This window comes from Myxine glutinosa, chromosome 1, assembly GCF_964187855.1.
Source record: "Myxine glutinosa chromosome 1, kmMyxGlut1.1, whole genome shotgun sequence".
Taxonomy (NCBI): domain Eukaryota; kingdom Metazoa; phylum Chordata; class Myxini; order Myxiniformes; family Myxinidae; genus Myxine; species Myxine glutinosa.
Window position 1 is genome coordinate 206,519,843 of NC_136261.1, and position 15,769 is coordinate 206,535,611.

General features: G+C 46.0%; 1 protein-coding gene across 2 annotated transcripts in view; it reads right to left on the minus strand.

The window, feature by feature from the left end:
- LOC137432984 (uncharacterized) overlaps positions 1-15,133 on the minus strand; it is a 102,297-nt gene extending 87,164 nt beyond the window's left edge. Inside the window, exon 1 of one of the 2 annotated variants that reach the window (XM_068125355.2) lies at positions 14,998-15,133. The gene's annotated coding sequence lies outside the window, so the exon portion shown is untranslated. The remainder of the gene's footprint in view (positions 1-14,997) is intronic. The other variant, XM_068125360.2, reaches the window with a different exon arrangement.
- Positions 15,134-15,769: the final 636 nt, after the last annotated feature.

Below are 15,769 nucleotides of genomic sequence, written 5' to 3' on the forward strand. Positions count from 1 at the left end.
CTCACTCCTACTCTCCTTCCACCCCTCACTCCTACTCTCCTTCCACCCCTCACTCCTACTCTCCTTCCACCCCTCACTCCTCCTCTCCTTCCACCCCTCACTCCTCCTCTCCTTCCACCCCTCACTCCTCCTCTCCTTCCACCTCTCCTTCCACCCCTCACTCCTCCTCTCCTTCCACCCCTCACTCCTCCTCTCCTTCCACCCCTCACTCCTCCTCTCCTTCCACCCCTCACTCCTCCTCTCCTTCCACCCCTCACTCCTCCTCTCCTTCCACCTCTCACTCCTCCTCTCCTTCCACCTCTCACTCCTCCTCTCCTTCCACCCCTCACTCCTCCTCTCCTTCCACCCCTCACTCCTCCTCTCCTTCCACCCCTCCTCTCCTTCCAAACCTCACTCCTCCTCCTCCTCCTCTCCTTCCACCCCTCACCCCTCACGCCACCAACACACTAACACACACATGCCACCAACACACTAACACACACACGCCACCAACACACTAACACACACATGCCACCTCTCCTTCCACCCCTCGCTCCTCCTCTCCTTCCACCCCTCACTCATCCTCTCCTTCCACTCCTCACTCCTCCTCTCCCCCTTCATATTCCCAGCACAAAGTGACTCTGTGTTTTGCTTGTATGTATTATCTCGGCGACATCACTCAGCCACTAACACACACACACACCACCAACACACTAACACACACACACACCACCAACACACTAACACACACACACCACCAACACACTAACACACACATGCCACCAACACATTAACACACACGCCACCAACACACGAACACACACACGCCACCAACACACGAACACACACACGCCACCAGCACACACACACATGCCACCAACACACAAACACGTCACCAACACACAAACACGTCACCAACACACAAACACAGTAACACACACACGCCACCAACATACTAACACACACACACACGCCACCAACACACCAACACACCAACACACACACTTAAAACTTTCAGATTGATCACCTGGTGTTTTACATCCAAAACAAGAGAAAAATGACCACAGTGTAGTCACCAGCTGCGACGTGTAGAATCATGAGGATATCCGTTGCAATATGCGCTACCAAATTCGACCAGTCATTAAATTATACGCATGCACTAGCGGCTTTTTGTCTTTCAGTTCTGGTCTTGTCCTTTGTTTTGCGACGCAACATGCTTCATCAACTGATTACATATAATGTATGGACGTGAATGTTATTTCTGTTAATGTTAATTCATTAATGTTATTTATTAATGTTCATTCTGGGTGGCAGAGGGATAATTTGAAACGGGCTTGGTCGGTAGGGGATTTGAAAGTGGGTGCGGTTCTGTGAAAACAGTGGTATGGTTCTGTGGTTCTGTTTGGTGTGAATGAATGACTGATCGTTTTAAGGCCATTTTCCCCGCTAGAGCGGGGGTTAGCCTTGCGGGCCCCATGACAATCATGGTTCCCTGTTTGAGGAAATGTTTTTATGGCCGGATGCCCTTCGACGCCAACCCTTGGTCACGCTCTCTTACGATGCGCAGGGATACGGTGTACCTATTCTAAGCCGGGGTACACACCGTGATCATTCATCCCAGCAAGCTGGTACTCAATTTGCCCACCTCGGAAGGATGACGGGCTGAGTCAACCCCCCTGGCGTTAATTCAGCGATCGACCGGGATTCGAACCCAGGATCCTAGGATCCTAAGCCGGCACCCGAACCGCTAAGCCAACACCAGGCTGTTTGGTGTGGTGTGGTGTGGTGAAAGTGATTCGAAAGTAAAAAAGTTCTGTGAAACGAGATTGATATGAAAACATTCATGTTGTCTTTGTTGCTAAATTAATTCTGGTTTCTTCAAACAAATCGCGATTTTAGTCCACGATGTTCTTACCTCATACCAACGCAGGTCAGAGTGTATGCGCATGCGCTATTCAAAAAGGCACAACAACAACAACAACAACAACAACAACAACAACGCGGTCGTCTCATAGAGCTGCTCGTCACAGCTAAAAACTTAAAATTGTGATCCAACAAAGACAAATATGATTACAGTACATCCCAAAAATAATTTTCAGTTGCACAGTACAGTCCAGTGTGTCCCACAAAACATGTCACTTCGTATCATATCACCACTTTAAATTGCTCACCGAAGATGGGCCGATGCCAGTTAACCATAATGCAGCTCTGGTGAAGGTTAGACATTTAAATGTATTGTAGTTGAGGGGGTACGAGGGGTAGGTGGAGATGGAAGGTGTGTCACGACTGTCGGTAACAATCGTGGATAAAAGTAAAATCATGTTTTTATGTTCAAAACAGACAAAAATCATTTAATTGGTCCAGAACACCATAACATCCAAAGATACAAACACTACTGTACAGCAAACATTACATATTTACAGTGCATTCAGAAAGTATTCAGACCCCTTCACTTTTTTCACATTTTGTTATGTTGCAGCCTCATGCTGAAATCGTTTAAATTCATTTTTTCCCTGAGGAGAGGCTTCCGTCTGGCCACTCTGCCATCAAAGCCCAGATCGGTGGAGTGTTGCAGTGATGGTTCGCCTTCTGGAAGTTTCTCCCATCTCCACACAGGATCTCTGGAGCTCAGCCAGAGTGACCATCGGGTTCTTGGTCACCTCTCTTACCAAGGCCCTTCTCCCCCGATTGCTCAGTTTGGCCGGGCGGCCAGCTCAAGGAAGAGTCCTGGTTGTTCCAAACTTCTTCCATTTAAGAATGATGGAGGCCACTGTGCTCTTGGGAACCTTCAATGCAGCAGACATTTTTTTTGTAGGCTTCCCCAGATCTGTGCATCGACACAATGCTGTCTCTGAGCTCTGCAGGCAGTTCCTTCGACCTCATGGCTTGGTTTTGCCTGATATGCATTGTCAGCTGTGAGACCTTATAGAGACAGGTGTGTGCCTTTCCAAATCATGTCCAATCAATTGAATTTACCACAGGTTGACTCCATTCAAGGTGTAGAAACATCTCAAAGATGATCAAGAGAAATGGGAGGCACCTGAGATAAATTTCAATTGTCATAGCAAAGGGTGTGAATACTTATGTCAATGTGATATTTCAGTTTTTTCTTTTTAATAAATTTGCAAAATTCTAAAATCCTGTTTTCTCTTTGTCATTATGGGGTATTGAGTGCAGATTGATGAGGGAAAAATGAATTTAAACGATTTCAGCATAAGGCTGCAACATAACAAAATGTGAAAAAAGTGAAGGGGTCTGAATACTTTCTGAATGCACTGTACATACATAAGGCTGCTAGGATAGCTTAGAGATACGTGCACTTGTCTTTCAAGAGCTGTCTAGGCTGGGTTCAAATTTTGACACATCTACAAACCTGGTGTTCCTCATGCAGGTTGAGGCATCATGTGCACCGTCCAGTGGAAGGACAAGCCAGAGGACCCACCTGCCAGTGATGGTTGTTGGTGGATGTTAAAGATCCCTCGGTGTCTTTCATGAAGAGAAAGTGAGTTATCGTCGACACCATGGCCAAATTCCTGTCATGGTGAAACATCAGGTCTGGCCAGCCAGTTTGCGAAAGACTCGGATCAAATTGCGAAAAGGTCGGATCGAAACCTTTCTCCGGCCGGCCCCACAATGTACGAATAATTGGGCGTTTGAAATGGTTTGAATTTAAGAACTACTGTACTGTATATTCGAAATTTCCACCATCTGTAACCTGCAGCCTTAACGACGATACTCAGTCACATTAAGCGGTCTGTATTTGTAAGTACACACCAATAAACCAGACTCCGTGTTGTAATGGTTAGAGCGTGACCTGATCCGAGTCTGGGAGGTCAACGGGTCAAACCATGGCCTAGTCATATGAAAGTCTTCAAAAAATTATACGGCCTGCTTCCTTGCTTGATGCTCAGGATTTAAAAGGACAGAGCACAGACAAAACGCTGAGAAGGCAATGGCAAACCACCTAGTATAACTCTCGCCAATAAACTGCTTCGGCAGCACTGACAGTCTGTGAATAGATTATGGCACATATTTATTTGTAAGCAAGTAGACAAACGCTCAAGGTTAAATGTATACAAATCATTCCGCCATTACAAAGATATATGATTCCATTGATGATGCAGAGAGAGCTTTGCACACAATGTTTAATGACTCTATAGAAACACGTTTCTTGGGAATGCAAAACAACAACAATAAAACTTACAGCTGTTAACAACCAAACCTTTAGAATCAGTGCAACTGTGTGTATTTATAAACAGTGGGAGCGGCAAAATAGATTACAGACATGATATCAATGCTGGGATGTACGGAAAATAAACACCTCAATCGCAAATTCAGAACATGCCTTGCAATTCCAGGCTTTCTATATTTACCTCCACCACCGAAGGTGGACAGAGGTTGTGTTTTCACCCATGTCTGGTTGTTTGTCCATCTGTCTGCTTGTGCGCAGGATATCACAAAACGTTATGGATGGATTCAGACGAAACTTGGTGGACAGGTTGGATAGGTGACAAGAACAAGCCAATTCGATTCAATCAGGTCCAGATCCAGATCCGGCCCAGCAATGTGATACAAAACGTTAAAAAAACCTCTCATCCATGCAGCCATAAGTGGTCAACAGGAAAACCAAGGCTGATAATCTAACAACGGCATAGCCAGGCTTGGATCTGCGGAGTGCAGCATCTGCTGTCGCCCTGTCATGTGACCAGATCCTCAGCTCTGATTGGTGGATTTTTGTGAGGAACATGCACACATAAACACAAACATATACATACATATACATATACATATGCATGCATTTTGTCCAGATGGACAAATGCTATTCCAGACGCATTTTTTTTTTGTATACAGTCAAGGCTCGTGTCACATCTCCCTGCTCTCAAATGTTGTTTGTGTGCTTCCCCTTCTATCCCCATCTTGTCTTCCGCTCCCTCTTTTTATATATTTTGTTTGTCTGGTTGATTTGTTTGTGAAGTAAATGTTAGCTCTTTCACGAGCCTCGATTCAGTATACAAAAAAAGGAAGAGAAAAAAAAAAAAAAAAAAAAAAAAAAAAACTAACATTACACACGAGGACATGCACGGACCCATAAAAAAAAAACCGCCTTTAGAGGCCATTTTTCCCCGCAAGCGGGGGTTGGCCTTTTTCGGGGACCGTGGTTGTTGTTGTTTTTTGGTCCCCTTTTTGAAGCAATGTTTTACGGCCGGATGCCCTTCCTGCCGCCAACTCTTTTTGTCGCCTTTTTACGACAAACAGGGAATTACCAGTGAACTGGTACTCAATTTGCCGACCTCGGAAGGATGACAGGCTGAGTCAACCCCCCTGGCGTTAATTCAGCGATCGACCGGGATTCGAACCCAGGATCCTAGGATCCTAAGCTGGCACCCTAGCCGCTAGCCCAACACCAGGAATAAAACATACTATAAACAAGAAAGCGCAATCAGATTGCAAAACCTCGCCAGGATGTATTTTCAGTGGTTTCTAAGGATTTTGTGTTAAAACAAATATGGCGGCCGAACCACGTGACCGATGACATCATTATTTTTTCCTCCACTAATTTATTCCAAGATTATGCTCAAGAAATTTCATCTTGATAGGATGCAGTTTTGTACTTGTCGAATTATGACGTCATAATGGAGGCACCTATGATATCATCATTAACATTTTATTCCCCATTGAGAGTTCTTTACAATGAGCCATGTCTCCATTTTTTCTATGCAGCGCTTTCAGAGATATAGAGGTGCAAAGTTTTTCGGTTTTTCCAAGATGGCAGCCGAACCACGTGGCCTATGACGTCATAATTATCATTACAAAAATTCCACAGGTAGAGTTACACCTGTGGTGAAAATTTCCCGTCCATCGGACCATCGGTTGCAGAGAAAATCATATTTATTCTGTGCGGCCAAACAAACAGCCAAACGGACAAAAATGCAATGCCCTCTCCTCAGGCGAGGGTAATAAAGGGAGCGGGAGACAGAGGGAGTGGGAGACAAGGGGAGAGAGAGGAAAACATACAAGCACAACAACAGTAGATAACAGGGACATCGGTAGTTCTGTGGAAGGGAGAGGACCAGTGGGGTGGGGAGTGGAGTGGGGGGTGTGGAGGGGGGAGGGGGGTGGAAGGGGTGCACAGTACAAAACAAATGGACACAACTAGGAATTTCAGGAAAGAAGTTTGAGATTGAAAGAGGTGGATTTGGGGGTGTTTTAACGGGGGTAGAAAAGATCAAGGTTTTGGATCGAGGAAGGTAAGAGATGGTGGTGAACAGCTGTTTTAAAGACCTGGAGGGAGGAGTGGGATTGAAGAGTGAGGAAGATCATTCCAGAGGCAGGGAAAAAGAGGAATGAAAGAGTGAAGGTGAGCAGAGCGTCTTGATTTGGGCAGTTTCACAAGAAGAGGGTTAATGGCAGATCTTGGGCGACCTGCAGGAATATTTGGAGGACAGAGCACAGAGAGAGCTGGGGGAGCTAGGCCAGAGAGGAGTCTGTAGAAGACATAAAGACCACCAACCTGCCTGCGGTGAGAGAGTAAAAGGCCCAAAGAATCAGCTTCATCGCGGGAGATTCCAATGATTCTGAATGCTTTGGTTTCAACCGCGTGAAGTCGAGCTAATTGTGAGGCAGGAGCATCAGCCCAGAGGGGAGAGCAGTACTCCATTGAGCTGCAGATGAAACCTTGTATGTTGTGAGGAGCTCAGAAGTGCCCAGAAAGGACTTCGCACGACGGAGGATGCCCAGTCGTCGACTGGCTTTGGAGGCCAGCTTGGAAATGTGGTTTTCCCAGGAAAGATCATGGCAGATAGTGAGACCCAAAAACTTGAGTGACAGAACTTCATGGAGAGGATTGTTGAGAAAGTATATGGGAGGGTTGTCCAGACGGTCCTTTCGGAGAGACATAGTAAGAGTGTGAGATTTGTCAGGATTGAAAGACATGTTCCACATGTTTGACCAGTCTGTGATTTTGTCCAGGTCTGCAGAGAGTGAGGAGGCTGTAGATTGCCGATCTGAGGGTTGATACATGGAGCGGCAGAGAGTGGAGTCATCAGCAAAGAGGTAGAGAGGATTTTCCAGAGAGTCGTAGACATCATTGATGAAGACCAGAAAAAGCACAGGGCCCAGAACACAGCCTGAACAGGAAGGGGAGATAAGAGAAATCCATTCAGGGCCACATGTTGACTACGACCAGAGAGGAAGTCCGCAAGCAATGCGTGGAGATTTCCATGGATACCATAGGAGGAGAGTTTGGTGAGCAGAGCGGGGTGCCAGACCGTATCGAAGGCACGTGATATATCAAGGGAGACAGCTCTAATTTCCTGTTTGACATTGAGGACCTCCATCCATTGTTGAGATAGCCGAAGCAGCATGTAAAGCACGGACGCAGCACGGGCGGACAGACAAACGCTGTTCCAGACAGCATTGCCCCAAAAGGACTACGCCATAAAAATTTAAACTCACAAATTGGAAAACTAACACACATTTATACTTAAATTTGCCTGAATAACAAACCTCAAAACAGTTGTTTCCCCAAAGTAAGAACCTTAGTGACTCGCAAGCAATGGATAGATTTTCTGGCTGTCTGGATAATCAGCTGGGTCATGTTCTTCATGGAGGTTTCAACCCTTTCATCCATTTATGGATAGAACGTCTCCAAACAGTGGGTCCACAACCTCAGCCGTGGTCAGTCAATAAACCCGGAACTGCAACCTCACTATTCAAACTCTCTACCTGCAGCTTTATCTATACAAGTGTACTTTCTTTGCTAGAGGATCGAGTGCATCAGCGTGTACTGATCATGCTCATCGCACATTCTATCACATAACGCCAAGCTTCATGGAGGTAGTGCAGGCGACACATGTACCACCTCCACCATGTGTCTAAGATGAATGGACAAGAAACAAAACGTTTTCGCTCCACATTACTCACCCCTGGCTTAGCGGTTAGGGTGCCAGCTTGGGATCCGAGGATCCTGGGTTCGAATCCGGGTCGATCGCTGAATTAACGCCAGGGGGGTTGACTCAGCCTGTCATCCTTCCGAGGTCGGCAAATTGAGTACGAGCTGGCTGGGATGAATGATCACGGTGTGTACCCCGATTTAGAATAGGTACACCGTATCCCTGCGCATCGAAGAGCGTGACCAAGGTTTGGCGTCAGGAAGGGCATCCGGCCATAAAAACATTGCCTCAAACAGGGAACCATGATTGTCATGGGGCCCGCAAGGCTAACCCCGCTCTAGCGGGGAAAATGGCCTTAAAACGATCATTCATTCATATATATTCATTACTCACCCCCCACCACAACCACCTTTGTGTGGAATTAAAGTTAACATTTGGTGAACAATTTAGAGTTGCTGATAATTCCACAACATGATACTTTCGACTGGAACACTGTGTGCTTAAAAAATAATGTGGGATATACTGTAACCATGTTTGGCTTCACTGGACAACACTAGAGTTTTTGTGATGTAAAACACCAAGTGATCTCTCAAAAGGAAACCCTTAAGGTAAACTCAAGCAGTGTTTTTTTGTTTTGTTTTTGTATCCAAGATCGAGGCTCGTGTAAGAGCTAACATTAATCACAAAAAGACAAACTAAAACATAAAACATAAGATAAAAGGAGCGGGAGACAAGATGGGGACAGAGGGAAGCACACAAGTACAACATTTGAGACCAGGGACATCGGGAGATCTGTGGGAGGGAGAGGGCTTAGGGGGAGGAGGCATGGGAAGGTGGGGGGGGGAAGGTATAAAACGCATGGACACTGCTAGGACTTCCAGGAAAGAAGTCGGAATTTCAAAAAAGTGGATCTGGGGTGAATTAACGGGGGTAGAAAAAAAAAATCAAGGTTTTGGAGGGGGGAAGACAAGAGATGGTGGTGAACAGCTGTTTTAAAGACCTGGAGGGAGGAGTGGGATTGAAGGGAGTGAGGGAGTTTGTTCCAGAGGCGGGAGAAAAGAGGAATGAAGGAGTGAAGGTGAGCAGAGAGTCTTGATTTTGGCAGTTTAACCATAAGAGGGTTGCAGGCAGATCTTGTGCGACCTGCAGGAATATTTGGGGGACAGAGCACAGAGAGAGCTGGAGGAAGCAAGGCTGGAGAGGAGTCAGTAGAAGACAGAAAAGTATTGTTTCTTTCACTTTGGCCAAGGATTGATAGAGTAGAGCAACTTCCACATTCAACACCAATGACACGGAGGCCACACCGTCTGCTGGAAGACCTCAGAATAAAAATGCATTTTTCTTCATCTTGGAAAGTTCAGAGCAAGAACCATTTACATGCATTAAAACACCTTGTAATCGAGTTCCCTTACAATGAACTGCAATGCAAGAGGAGGCCATCAGGCTCCATCGAGGCCTGTGCTCTGGTTGTCCGTCCATGCTTTATCCTTTCAAATGCTGAGCGTCAAGCAAGGAAGCAGCACGTACTGTTTGAAGTCTTTGGTATGACTCGGGCGGGGGTTTGAACCACCGACCACCCTGACTTGGAATGGATCCTCGAATCGAGTATAACCACTGTGCAACCAGTGTGTTAATAAACATGGTTCCTCATTCCACCAATTATAACAACAACAACAACAACAACAAAAACAACAAAAACAACAAAAACAACAACATGCATTTTAAGGCCATTTTCCCTGCTAGAGCGGGGGTTAGCCTTGCGGTCCCCATGACAATCTTCTCCATTTTGCCCTATTTTCTGCATCCCTCCTTGTTAACCGCCTTGCCCCCATTTCTTCTTCCACCATCTTTAGTCAAGTCTTTCTCTGTCTTCCCAGTCAGCTACTTCCTTCTACATTCATTTCCACCACTCTTCTCAACCAGTCACTTTCATCCTTCTTCAACACATGACCAAACCATCTCAACCTGTTTCTCTTCACAGCATCAATCACAGGCTCTATTCCCATCAACTTTCGCAATTCATCATTTGTCTTCCTCTCAACGATACTCCGCACATCCACAGAACGATTCGCATTTCCACCCTTTCCAGCCTTCGTTGCTGCTCTACGTTCATTACCCATGTCTCGCTCCCATAAATCATAACACTTCTCACACATGCAGCATACACCTTTCCCTTCAGCTTCAACGACACTCCCCTCCCCATCAGCAAGCCACTCAGTTCCCGAAACTTCTTCCATGCACATCTCACTCCAGCAACCGTTGCCGAGTCTGATCCACCTTCTCCATTCAGCATGTCTCCGAGGTAGTAAAACGTTTTCACACCTTCCAGCTTCACGCCGTCTCCAAGATCCAACTCAACATTTCCTCCATCTGCAGCGACCTCTGTGCACACCTTACATTTGAATGTAGCTGCCACACTGGTTAATGACCCTCCAGACCACTACATTTTTGATGAACCCACTCAGCGCACATTGTACATTGAATGGAGTTCACTCCGACACCCTTCCTGCACACAGCACACGGCCACTTCCCAGTTCTTTCCAGCTCACCACATGCTTTACCACTTGCCATCACCTTCGTCTTTCCGATATTCACCTTCAGACCTTTTGTCTCCATACATTCCTTCCACTTGTTCATCTTTTCCTTCAGTCCATCCATACTTTCCGCAATCAACACCAGATCATCTGCATACAAAAACTCCCACGGTAAACCCTCCTTTACGTTCTGAGCCAGCACCTCCATCACAGCTACAAATAGTAGTGGACTTAGTACCGACCCCTGATGCACTCCCACCTTCACCTCAAACTCACCACTGTTCCCGTCCTTCCAGCTGTGCGCGCTCTTTTGTACATTGCCATCACTAGTCTGATCAACCATTCCTCCACTCCTAACTTCCTCAATGCCCATGTCTATACTTCGTGTGGAACCCTATCGAATGCTTTCTCCAGATCAACAAACCCAAGAAACAACTTCTTCCTCTTCTCCATGTACTTCTCCTGCAACTGCCTCACAATAAAGAGCGCGTCTGTTGTTCCTCTTCCTGGCATAAATCCAAACTGCATTTCGTCGATCTTCACTTTCTTCCTTATCCTCCTCTCCAACACCCTTTCCAATACCTTCATTCCATGCTCCAATAACTTTATCGCTCGGTATGAGCTATACTCCAGAGGGTCACATTTCCCCTTGTATAGAGGGACAAGGGTACTCAGTTCCCAATCCACTGGAATGCGGCCTTCTTTCACCACCAGATTACAGATCTCAGTCATTCTCTTCACACCCCAACTTTCTGCTGCCTTCAACATATCTCCCACAACTCCCGTCGGCCCTCCCGCTTTTCTACTCTTCATTGCTTTTATCGCTTCCTCAACTTCCTTCTCAGTTATCTTCTCTGCCGGTCCTAAAACTGTGTTACTCTCTATGTTGCCATCCCATTCATTCTCTGTATTAAACAGCATTTCCATATATCTTTTCCATCTTCCTTTAATTCCATCTGGGTCCACAACGATTTGTACCACTTCATCCTTCAAGCAACTCAACCCCATCACATCACACCTCTTTCGCTATCTGCTTTGCAATCCTGAATACCGCTCTCTAACCCTCTTCCGAATCCAAGCATTCTCCGAACATTTTCCTACATGCCTCCTGCGCCTTTGCTACCTCTTTCTTTGCAGCCTTCTTGGCTGCCTTATAACTTTCATGCTCTGCTTTTTCTGCTCCCGTACCCTTCGCCTTCTGCCACTCCTTGAACTTCTTCCTCTTCTCGTCAATCCTCTTTCCAACTTCATCATCCCCCCCCCCCCCACCACCACCATGTTTCCGAGTGCCTCGGTGGTCCTTTTGTCCATCCACATACCTCACCAACGGCTCCCAACAGACTATCTTTCATTGACATCCAACCACTTTCAAGCTCAACCACATCATCCTCGACCCTACTCAGCCTCTCTTTTAATGCCTCCCTTACTGTCACCTCTTTCAACCTCCACCTTCATTCTCGGTTGGTACTTCACCCGCCGAGCTCTCCTCGCACCTTTCACCCTTATGTCGCAGACAACCAAGTGGTGCTGTGAAACAGCCTCCTCCCCCGGGATCACCTTTGTGTTCCGGAGGTGCCCCCTATCTCGCCTACGCACCATCAGGTAGTCAACGGTTGTCGTCGACCCACCTGACGTGTATGTAACAAGCTTATTTTTATTTTAGCTTAGTGGCAGTACAAGTGGCAGTACAGTGCAGTACAGTACAATACACAGTGGCAGTGGCAGTGGCAGTGGCAGTACAAGCTTATTTTAGCTCTTTCTGGAACTGAGTATTACAAATCAACAAATCAGCTCCATCAGCAAACTCCAAAATCCTTTCACCTTCTCCATTTCTCACACCATATCCGTAACCCCCATGAACTCCCTCAAAACCGTCCATACTCCTTCCCACATGTCCATTTAGGTCTCCTCCGACCACAACAACTTCCTCATCTTTCACGTTTTCCATCAGCTTCTCTATCGCACACCAGAACTTGTCCTTCTCTTCATCGCTCCGACCAACCTGCGGATCATATCCCAAGATGACGTTCACCAAGAGCTTTCCAATCATCATTTTCACCATCATCAACCTATCACTCACTCTAGTCACACTCACCACACTGTCTACAAACTCCTCAGAAAACAGGACACCAACACCATTCACGCCCTCCGGGCACCCTTGCCACACAAACTTGTATTTCTGTCCTTGCCTACCCTTCACCATTTTCACACCACTTCCCTTCCATCTCGTCTCTTGCACACAACATATGTCCACTCTTCTTCTGACCAATACTTCCACCACTTCTCATGATCTCCCTGTCATTGTCCCTACATTCCATGTCCCAAACCTCAGAAACTGATCTCCACTCCGGGCTGTACCCTGCCCATATGTAGTTGTAATTGGCATGGCTCTCTTTTTAAGGCAATGTTTTTATGGCCGGATGCCCTTCCTGACGCCAACCCTCTTAGTCGCCTCTTACGACACGCAGGGATAAGGTGTACCTATTCTAAACCAGTGTACACACCGGGATTCCACCAATTATAAATACAACTCAAAATTCCCAACACAGAAGGATCACATACAAAACAAGGTCAAGTGTATATCTGAATTATCATCATACCAATATACACAATTTGGTGTCTGTCTGTCTGACCGATACATTTGGTCGTTACTAATCCAATCCCAACCAAACTTGAAAGGAGGACTAAGGGTCACATGACGGAGGTTGTGGCGACTTGATTTGTCCACCTCTCCAAGGGGGTTTTCTGCCTTGGGAGAAATCCTTGTTAAGATGGATAATCGTGCCATTTTGACAATGCCACTTCTAATGACAAAAGTAATAACACTAATAACTAGAAGGCACTCAGTAGAGAGCTCAGTAGAGCCTCCACCTGGTTGGCCAAATAACTCAATGGTGAAGAATCACTTTAAAAATTCTACTAGCTGGATCCGGATCCACATCTTCACCAAAATCGGATCGATTCTTCCTTATCACACACCAAACCTGTCGAACAAGTTTCGTTCAAATCCATCCATAACTTTTTGAGATATCCTGCTATGTATCGTTTTTGGCCCTACCTCCCAATGGGTGAAGAATCACTTAAACAATTAAATAATTCTCATTTCCGAATCCATATTCAGATCTTCACAAAAATCGAATCTGTTTGTCCTTGTCAGACACCCAACCGGTCCACCAAGTTTCGTTCAAATCCGTCCACATTTTTTTGAGATATCCTGCTATGTATCGTTTTTGGCCCGATCTCCCAATGGTGAAGAATCACTTTTAAAAATTATACTAGCCGGATCCGAATCCGGATCTTGACCAAAATCTAATCATTCCGTCCTTGTCACATCCGCTACATCTCTGCCAAATTTGTCCAAATCCGTCCACAACTTTTTGAGATATTTTGTTCACAAACAGACAAACAGACAGGGGTAAAAACATAACATAAAACATAAAATACTTGTCTAAACACCAAAGGTGTTTTCAGTTTTAGCTTGAGTGATGGAGGTAATAACAGCATAATATTAATGTTCTTACAAAACAATATTAATACTACTTTCCCAAACTCCCAAGCGGTTATTCCTCCATAGACAAACGCTGTGTTCCGTGGTGGCACCGCTACCAGAAATAAAAATGTATTATGAATGACAAACACTGACGATACCATTATAAACAGCCTCGACTGATGTTAATAATAATATAAACAACAGCAATAATACAATAATTGGGAATAATAAGGATAAGGATAACAACATGAGCCCTAAGGGAGAGGGTGTGTTATAGTAGTAGTACTTAAATAAATAAGTACTGTACAAGGAAAACAAACTACACCAACATGACAATAAAAACACACAGCATTGTTTGGACTGTGTGTTGCCATGACAACGCCTGCTTCAGAACCCAGGTTCAAATCCAGTGCACAATATACATACGAATGTGTACGTCCAGTCCTGTCGTTCACATCGAAGTACACCGATGTCTGCTGACGTATTTGTCCTGCCAGTGATACAGGTACATGTACCACATCCACCACGAGCCTTAGATGGATGTACAAGAAACACAAAAAGGTTTGGCCCCACATTTACCCCCCACCCTACCCCCTTATAGCCCCCAATCCCCATCGATACGAATCAATCTCGAAACACTCGACCACCAAGGTACAGGTAAAAATAACCACTAACCAGGGAACCAAATCATTGGCACAACCCAACAACAACGATGTACACGTGAGATTACACACACTGGGAATCAAAACAAATAATAATCGCCTAACGGAGTGTGCGGCACGACCAGGCAAACGTCCTCGGCGCTCATAAAGCAGCCGGACATAAGGACGAACATGGCGCCACACGACGTCACCATGTACGATCACACTCGCACAGGCAGCCCTGTGTACACGTTCCAACAATAAACGTTCATTAGTACAAGCGGACCAGGCCGCCCAAGGGCGAGGCCTCTGCGCCTTTACTCAACCAGTCCCTTCGCCCTTTCCTCGGAACGCCATTTCTTCATCCGCACACCCCACGCTGGAAACATACAACTTTATTTCGTGACTCGGTACGATTGATAATATCGACCGATAATAATAATTGCTACGATAACACGAACCTCCACCTCCCCTCAGCGCACAGTCCGACCGCACGCGGCCTCTCCCTCCTCACTCGGGGGCCATCATGACTGCGCATCACGTGACTCGATGCTCTCCGACTCGCTCTGGCGTCGAGACCACGTGACCCGGGCTTCCTCTTCATGCTCTGCGTATCGCTTCGCTTTTTACACATTTACACCTGGTCTGACGTGCAACATATGCTGCTGTTTATTAGTTCATATAATCGCTGTTTGTTGATGATTTTTCCGTTCCCTTTCTCGGGTTTCCTGCCGATTAAGCTACCTTGTGCCAAAATGGTCGTTTGCTTATACATTTCTAGTAGTATTTATGGCAGGAATTTTGAATTGCATCAAGCCTCAAGGTTAGGCCAGGCAACGGCCCAGCTGCTCTTAGTGAAAGCTACTGTGGCTGTGGGGATCGTTAATGTCTACAACTCGATGTTAGCGGACCGAATGTCCAGGTTAACGTGCAGAGACGGACGCACGCACGCCCTTCCTGCGAAACGCCCAACCGACAGTTTGCAGTCGGGCTGAGGGTCGGAAATGAAACGTAGGCTCAAAGGTAAGTGCGCTACCTGTGCATTGCACCATCCTGCCACTGTTTGCAAATGAGAAACACCTCTTTTGTGTAAAAGGCAAAATTTCAAAAAATTAAAACTTTGTGACAAAGTTCGAAACTACCGAGGTACACAGTTATGCAAAGTCACAAAAGTTTGCCAAAGGAATTTCAACCCTAACCCTTCCTCCAAGGCCAAAATACCTGCTCAAAGAA